Source organism: Myotis brandtii, unplaced genomic scaffold (assembly GCF_000412655.1).
Source record: "Myotis brandtii unplaced genomic scaffold, ASM41265v1 scaffold358, whole genome shotgun sequence".
Lineage (NCBI taxonomy): Eukaryota > Metazoa > Chordata > Mammalia > Chiroptera > Vespertilionidae > Myotis > Myotis brandtii.
The window spans coordinates 4,187,530-4,194,021 of NW_005363772.1; positions in this window are offsets into that span (position 1 = coordinate 4,187,530).

Consider the following 6,492-nt stretch of genomic DNA (forward strand, 5'->3'; position numbering starts at 1 on the left):
ATTAGCACAGGGATAGGTTCACTGCTCTGAGACTCACTGAGTGGGGTGATGTAGACTGATTTTCTTAGCTGGGTCAATATGTTACCTTCTTCAAAGATGAAAAAGTCACTGCTGCTATTGTGACTATCTGAATAAAATGTACTTAGAATTTGCTCTTGCTTGAAAGTTATTGCAGGGTTTCTAGAAAAAGATTAAGATTCCCTTTTAGCCTTTCTGCACCCCATCTTTTCCTATTCCAGTTTTGTTCAGATAGTTTGCCATGAGGTAGGGCTAGCCAACGTCAGGGTCAGTGGAAGTTTACTGCTAGAACAGCCACCCTGGTCCCCAATTGGTCCCAGCTGTTGAGAGGGACGAGATAGAGCAGTGATGGTGAACCTATGACACGCGTGTCAGAGGTGACACGTGAACTCATTTTTTGGTTGATTTTTCTTTGTTAGATGGCATTTAAATATATAAAATAAATATCAAAAATATCCATCTTTGTTTTACTATGGTTGCAAATATCAAAAAATTTCTATATGTGACACGACACCAGAGTTAAGTTAGGGTTTTTCAAAATGCTGACATGCCAAGCTCAAAAGGTTCGCCATCACTGAGATAGAGGATGGGAGAAATGATAGTGTAAAGTGTGGAGATTTGTCAGGTGGAAAACGGGCCTGTAGTTTATTTTTACAGAAAGGAGAATGACAATTGAAGATCTTAGCTAAGTGATTGTTTAAGAGAAATGTTCTTACAATCATGCTTTTCTTTTGCCACTTTCTATTTCTGGAAGTTGTGGGGCCCCATGGTAATTGTCACATGACTCATAAATTTGCTCTCTGAAAGCACCTTTCTACCCATCCTTTTTCTACTTTCACATCTCTCACAGACACCAAAGAGAGAAAATCAGCATGGAAAGTTATAGGAATGGAATGAATGAAATGAAGTATAGCATTGATTTTATTTCATTCTGTTCAATCCTATCTGCATTACTGCTACTAATTGTGATATCCACTATGTGCCAGACATTTGTTCATTGCTTTATAGAATTATTTTAATTAGTTGCTCCAACAGCCCCATGAGGTAGATTTGAGTATTATTCCTGTTTTACAATTAAGGGAACAAGCGTAAAGAATTGAGTAGCTTGTCCAACTTACTGAGTTGGAGTATGTCAATGCCAGAATTCAAAATCATTATTTAATCCCATGTCTTAATCACTCAGCCATTCTGCCTTGCCTTACATTTTCTCTTCAGGCTCTTACCTGGAACCTCACTTTCTTTCCTTTCTTCCTTTCACCCCACTCTCTACTTCCAATCCTTCCATCCCATCAGAGAGTTAAAGAAACCAAACGGTCACATTTTATTAAAAACAAAAACCTAAAAAGGTAAAATCGAATAACACAGAGAACATTAATATTTTTTCTTACTGTTCTATATTTGGAAACATGTTTTCAAGATGGCTCGAAAGAGGACCTCTCTTTTCTCTTCGTCTTCTCTACCAAGCCGAGTACAGGTTCAAATGATGATAACATTTCTCGGACATACTCAAGGCAGTTTTCAGGCAAGGCAGAGAACTTGCACGTATCAGAGGGCTGGTTTCTAGAGGCTTTGCCCTTGCCAAGAACTGCATTGTAGGATGATTACAGGCCATCATTGGTCTATGGGAACCAAAGTGACAGGGCTCCTTTTTGCCCCCCTGAAGACTTACATGAAAAGAATTTTGAACTTGATTAAGTGAAGTAGAAAACAAAGAGGTAAATTTGCAAAAGTGAAAAGAGCAAATGTAAATAACTCTGAAAGAAAGCAATAAAGTGCCTCCGAGGAAATTCTCAATACTTATGAAGTGTCTGGAGTGTTTTCTTAAGCAGTGGTTCCATGGGGTTGGAGTGCTTCAGCTTGTTCCATTGGGATTGGGGTGGTCTGAGAAAGGGAAGGGCCTTCATGTTTCAAAGTTGGATGGGGGTGTAAAAATCATGGCTACAGTTGAGAGAACAAGCAAAAACAACATGGGTTTCTAATGCGCTAATCCTGTGTATAGACCCTACCCAGATGCAAGGCCTGAATTAAGTTAGGATGGAAAATTTTGGTCTGCTCACTTCACTGCAACTCATATGTGGGGCATTTAAAGGATATGTCTGGCAGATGTATTGGGATTACTACTGTGTTTTTTCTTTTGGCGAATATATAAAATCTATTTATAAAATACTAGTACTTAATATTTTCCTAGTAATGTACATATTCCCCACTAAACTGGAGTTGAGACATGGTATTATACCCTTTATGAGCTCTTTCCCCTCACAGGCTCAGCCAGAGGTCTCTCTACAAGTATATAGCGGCCCCCGGGGCCATCAGACCGGCCTGCTCCTTGCCTGCCTCTTTGCCTTTGTTAACCTAACCTCTGTTTTACATTTAAAAAAATATATTTTATTGATTTTTTTTTTTTTACAGAGAGGAAGGGAGAGGGATAGAGAGCTAGAGACATTGATCAGCTGCCTCCTGCACTTCCCCTACTGGGGATGTGCCGGCAATCAAGGTACTGTCCTTGACTGGAATCCAACCTGGGACCCTTCAGTCCACAGGTGGACACTCTATCCACTGAGCCAAACCCGTTAGGGCTCTGTTTTACATTCTTGTCTTGCTCTGCACCTTGGTGTTGATGCTCTGGATTTTCTCTTGCTCTCTGGGCCATCGTCACTTAGAGAAAACATTTCAGTTACATTTACTCTGTGCCTTGCAGTTGAAGGTCATCTCTGCCTGCTCCCAAGTTTAAATAAGGTTCCTTAGACCCAAATCTACAGCAGGAGCTTGGTCCTTCGCCCTGCTCAGACACAGGGAAAGGCTGCACCATTACATGCTGCTTAAAATGAAAAGTCTATATGAAAAGCCTATATAGTGATGTGTGCCCAATTTCCATCTCTTCCTTATCTACAAATTCAGAGTGGTGATCCTCTTAACTCCCCCAAATCACGAATACAGTTCTCTTTTCTTTCTTCTTCATGTCCCCTTTGTGTTCCCATCCCATTGCATGTTTGATTAGCCTGGGACTCCTCTGAGGGGCTGTCTGGTATTGTGCCTGGGTGTTTGGAAAGGGACGAAGCAGTGTGGGAAACAGTTTTTCTCAAACGCAGCCCTCTCCGTGGTTTACTTTCCGCATCAGCGGCGATGAGTATCCATACTACCAGCATGTGAACCAGTACAACATCTTCCCATGACGGGGTGTTGAAGGGACTTTTCTAACATACTGAGTCATCACCAGTAATAACAGTTTACTTCAAATGTGACTTTCCTACCTCCCCACACTGAGGATGCTAAACATTATTGCCAAGTAGCTTCTAGCACTTTCCATGGTGCACGACGGCTGGCACACTGCGAGCGTTCAGAAAATGTTCACCCACGTCCTCTCCTTTCCTTTATCTTTTTTTTTAATTTTCTCATTCATTTCTCCTCCTCTTCCTCTAATTTTCTTTTTTTCATAAGGTTTCATCTTTTCTCCTTTCCCTCCCATACTCCCCTCCTCTGGGTGGCCTTCTAACTATGCTACGCCCTCCAGTACAGAAGCCACAAGCCCTGCGTGGCTTTGGAGCCCTGGACACACAGCTAGTTCAAATTGAGATGAGTGGTTAGTGTGAGCTGAGCACTAGATTTTAAAGATTTACTATGAAAAAAATAATTTAAAAATCTAATAATTTGTATAATGGTTATGTGTTGAAATAATCTGTTAGATATATTGGGTTAAGTGATATATATTCAAATTAATTTTGTCTGTTTCTTTTTACTGTTTTAAAATGTGACTACCAGAAAATTTTAAATTTTCTACATGTGCCTAATATTTTATTATAAAGTGCTAACCTAGACCGTCTGTGTAGGTAGTTTATGGGGAGTGGGGGATAGCAGAGGGAGCTGTATATGTAAAAGGCAACAGGTTGTATTGCCCAGTCTTCAGCAAATGACATAAATTTGTCCCATACCTTTTTTGTCTTATATAGACCTAGAGTTGGGAAAAGATGCAACATTATTCTCTAAAACAGTGTATTCACTTTTTTTTTTTTTTAAAGAGAGGGCTAAATATATACCCACTGCAATGTTTTCTCATTCTATCTTTGGTAGATTCCCATAACCCTAAAGATTTTGTTGAGCTTTACTAATTGTAGACTTTATTAGGAGAGCAATAAAAATATTGCTTTTCCTAAACATCTCTCTCCCCACCACCTTGAGTTATCATACTGTCCATTCCTTCATAATATTTCTTCTACATTAAAACTAAAACAATAATTGGACCAAGCCAATAGCAAGTTGTTTTTTTCCCCTAAATTGAGAAGGCAAAGAGTATCAAATTGTAAATCTATTGGGATTATATACAAAAATAAACAGTAGGGAGAAGAAAATATAGTTAGATTTATTGAAATTTTTCTTGAAAATCCAGATTGCTAGATTGAAAGCATTAAGATTTAAATGGAAAGATACTAAAAAATCAACTTCATAATAATTGAGATATTCAAATGTCTTTGTCCCTGTTTATCTAGTTGGGTGAACTAGGTCAAGTCACAGAATTTAACTTCCTTATGCTATATGTCTACTTTTAAATTTTTATTGACTCTTTAAATGGAGGTAATACTGTTCTATAATTGAACAGTATTGCCTCAATAGTTTGAGAAAAATAAAAATAAGAACTCATTACCAATAGCAATTCAAGGAGGAAGAAAATCACAAGCAATGAACCTTACACACTGAATTTGCTCTCTGCAAAAGCAAGTTTATAAGCTACTAATCTATAATGATAATTTGTTGAGAATTAAAAGGAATATTCTGAGTGTGTGTGTGGTATGGGGCGGGGGTGGAGGTGATAAAAGTGCTTAATAAGGGAAGACTAGCCCTTCCATGTCTTAAAACAGATTTTAAAGCAAACATAATTAAGACATTGTGAACCTTCAAGAACATGGTGACTGTTGGAACAAAGAATTGGCACAGAAATTAGTCAAAGATATTTCAATATAGGAATAGTCTCTTTAGCCAATGGTGCTGGGACAACTGGATATCAACATGCAAAAGAATGAAGTTGGATCTATACCTCATACCATATATGAAAATTAACTCAAAATGGAACTTAAACCGAAATGTAAGAACTAAAATTACAGAATTCTTAGAAGAAAACATAGGCATAATCTTTGTCACCTTGAATTAGGCAGTAGTTCTTTTAGAAATTATGCCCAAAGCCAAGCAATTAAGGAAAATATAGGTAAATTGGTCTTCATTAAAAAACAAAACAAAACTTTTGTACTTCAAAAGACATCATGAAGAAGGTGAAAAGAAAATCCACAGATTGGGAGAAAATATTGGTAAATCATATATTTGATAAGGACTTGTACCCAGAGTATGTAAATAAATCTTATAACTCAAATACAAAAAGACAAAGCAGTTAAAATATTAGTAGAGGATTTACATAGACATTTCTCCAAGGAAGATATACAAGTGGCCAATAAGTACATGAAAAGACGTTCAATGTCATAAATCATTATGGAAATACAAATCAAAGCCATAATGGAATACTTTACACACACATGCATAGTTATAATAAAAAAAGACAATAATATGTGTTGATGAATATGTGGAGAAATTGGAACTCTCATATATTACTGGTAGGAATGTGAAATGATGCAGTTGCCTTCGTATACAGTTGGGCAGTTCTTTGATAACTTAAACATAGACTTGTACCCAAATGTTCATAGTTGCATTCTTCATAAGCATCAAAAATGGGAACAAACCAAATATCCATCAACTAATAAATGGATAAACAAAATGTGGTACATCCATACATTGGAGTATTATTCAGTCATAAAATGTAATGAAGTATTAATATATGTGACAACTAAGGATGAACCTTGAAAATAATTAAAATAAATCAGTCATAAAAAGGCCACATATTGTATAATCTCATTTATTTGAAATGTTCAGAATAGCCAAATTTATAGATAGAAAGTAGATTAGTGGTTGCTGGAGGTTGGGGGAAGGGAAGGATTGAAGTGACTGCTGACAGGAGAGTGGATTCTCTTCGGGGTGATGAAAAGGCTCTGGAGTTAAGTTGTGGTGATGATTGCACCACTGTGAATATAAGAAAACCACTGAACTGCACACTCCAGTGTGAATTACGTCTCAATAGACTTGTTATTAAAAAGTTAGTGCATATAAGTGATTTTAATATACATACATTGAGGCACTTCAGAACAGCGAGGAAGAGAAATATCCAATGAAAGTATTGGGACTAACTAATTTACAATTTTGAAAAAGCAATACATTTATATCTATACCGTGCTTCAAAATAAATTTCAGAGGGATTAAAGATTTAAATATGAAAATTGAGTCATAGAAAAAACAGAACAAAAAAAGTAGAAATAAATATTTACCAGGTATTTACATATGAAGATAAAATAAATTTTTATGCTTAGAAACAATAAAATAATCAACATAAAATGACCACATTAAAAGTAAATATGATGTAAAAATTAAAAACTATAG